Source organism: Mobula hypostoma, chromosome 30 (assembly GCF_963921235.1).
Source record: "Mobula hypostoma chromosome 30, sMobHyp1.1, whole genome shotgun sequence".
Lineage (NCBI taxonomy): Eukaryota > Metazoa > Chordata > Chondrichthyes > Myliobatiformes > Myliobatidae > Mobula > Mobula hypostoma.
The window spans coordinates 21,571,526-21,573,873 of record NC_086126.1 but is presented as its reverse complement, the minus strand read 5'-3'; the positions used below and the strand labels follow the sequence as shown (position 1 = coordinate 21,573,873).

The 2,348-nt window shown below is 47.3% G+C and overlaps 1 protein-coding gene across 1 annotated transcript in view; it reads left to right on the top strand.

Annotated features, from left to right (window-relative positions):
- The first annotated feature begins 570 nt into the window (after nucleotides 1-570).
- The window catches only part of gpha2 (glycoprotein hormone subunit alpha 2), a 7,032-nt gene continuing 5,254 nt past the window's right edge, over nucleotides 571-2,348 (top strand). The window contains exon 1 of the mRNA XM_063036318.1: nucleotides 571-1,223. The gene's annotated coding sequence lies outside the window, so the exon portion shown is untranslated. The remainder of the gene's footprint in view (nucleotides 1,224-2,348) is intronic.

Sequence of the window (2,348 nt, the reverse complement as noted above, 5' to 3'; positions counted from 1 at the left end):
GGCTTGTGAAGGTAGAGGGTAAAATGAATGCAGCAAAATACAGGGAATCCTGGAGGAAAACCTGATGCAGTCTGCACGAGAACTGAGACTTGGGAGATTTGTTTTCCAGCAAGACAATGACCCCAAGCATAAAGACAAAACTACACAGGAATGGCTTAGAAACAACAAAGTTAATATCCTGGAGTGGCCAAATCAGAGTCCAGACCTCAATAGTCATGCAATCAATTTGTTTTCACTTTGACACGAAAGAGTCTTTTCTGTTGATCAATGTCAAAAAGCCAAATTAAATCCACTGTGGTTCAATGTTGTAAAACTATAAAGCATGAAAACTTCCTGGGCGGGGCGGTGAATACTTCTTATCGGCAATGTATGTTCCTCAGACTGTTAAGTGCAGGTCCCCGGGAGTATCTGCTACTCCTTCTCTCCGGACATGTCCTACAGCAGATGTTATCACAGGTATCTTAATACTTGCTGAGTGGTACATCCGAGATCTGATCCGATCAGAGATATTTCCTTTGCCCGATCTATCCCTGCTACAATTTAGATTTAGCAACACAGCGCGTTAACAGAACAGACCCTCCCGTCCAAACGGGCTGGCACTGCCCAGTTACATCTACGCGACCAACCTACAAACCAGTGCGTCTTTGGGCCGTACGTGGAACCGGAGCACCCGGGGGAAACTCACGCGGCCACGGGAGGACATACCAGAACTTTACTGAATTGAACCCGAGTCGGCAGCGTTGCAATCGCGTCACGCTAACTGCCACGTTACTGTGCTGCTCCAATGAAAAATCGATCTGCATATTAATCTCTCCCAGTGCTAAATAATGTTTCAATCCAAAAATGCTTCTCTCTCACAGACGCGGTTTTACCTTCTGAGGGTTTCCAGCACTTTCTGAAATCCCTGTGCTGTAACCCTCGAACCCGAAAGCCTCCCTGGTCCTCAGGGCCGTTACTTCATTAGTGTCGGCTCTCCCAACAGCGTACGTACCGGTGCCAAAGGTGGAGTCGTCCTTAACGACTGCAGAACATAATGAAACACACTTCAGCCTAACTGTTCAGGGAGTCGATCACACCAGAATCAAACCCGGAGTGGCCGGGATTCCGCGGACCAAGACCTGCCAGGTTGGGAAGGAGCGATGCAGGGAGTGTCCCGACCCTGATTTACTTAACCCAGAGCTCGCAGCGCAGAGGGCCGATCCCACCCAATGTTTACGGTGGCTGTAAGTTCCCGTCTGGGTCGGGGGTAGGACATGTATCCTGATTTTGTATTCTGCGTGCGTTGCGAACGCCAGTGTGATTATATTCTACGTGTGTGTGCCGAGTGTTTGTTCTGTGTGTGTGTCTGGTGTTTTTTCTTAATGTGTCTGTGAGTGCCGGATGTTTTGTCTCTCTCACTCACACACATTCAGAATAAACACCCGACACACACACGTAAACACACAAAATAGACACCCGGCACACACACAGGTACATTCTCAATGTGTGCGCGCCGGGTGTTTATTCTTAGTGTGTGTATGTGTGCCGGGTGTTTATTCTTAATGCATGTGTGCCGGCTGTTTATTCTTAATGTGTGCGTATCGGGTGTTTATTCTTAATGTGTGTGTATCGGGTGTTTATCCTTAATGTGTGTGTGTGTGTGTGTGCCGAGTGTTTATTCTTAATGTGTGCGTATCGGGTGTTTATTCTTAATGCGTGTGTGCCGGGTGTTTATTCTTAATGCATGGGTGCCAGGTGTTTATTCTTAATGTGTGTGCGCCGGGTGTTTATTCTTAATGTGTGTGTGTGTGTGCCGGGTGTTTATTCTTAATGTGTGTGCGCCGGGTGTTTATTCTTAATGTGTGTGTGTGTGCTGGGTGTTTATTCTTAATGTGTGTGCGCGCTCGGGTGTTTATTCTTAATGCGTGTGTGCCGGGTGTTTATTCTTAAAGTGTGCGTATCGGGTGTTTATTCTTAATGTGTGTGCGCGCTCGGGTGTTTATTCTTAATGTGTGCGCGCCCGGGTGTTTATTCTTAATGTGTGTGTCGGGTGTTTTCTCTCTCTTTCTCTCTTACACACATGCAAATTGAGTATAAACACCCGACACCCACACAGACAAAGTGTGTGTGTGCGTTTGAGTGTGTGGTGCTTATTCTCAATGTGTTTGTGACAGAGTGTGCGCGCGTGTGTGTGTGAGAGAGAGTGAGTGTGTGTGTGTGTCGGGTGTATATTCTGTGTATACGCCTAGTGTTTATTTCTCAGTGTGCGTGTCTTGTTTATTCTCGGTGTGTGTGTGTGTCGCGGTGATCGGGCATTCTCAATGTGTTTGTGACCAAGAGAGTGTGCGTGTGTGTGTGAGAGAGTCTGT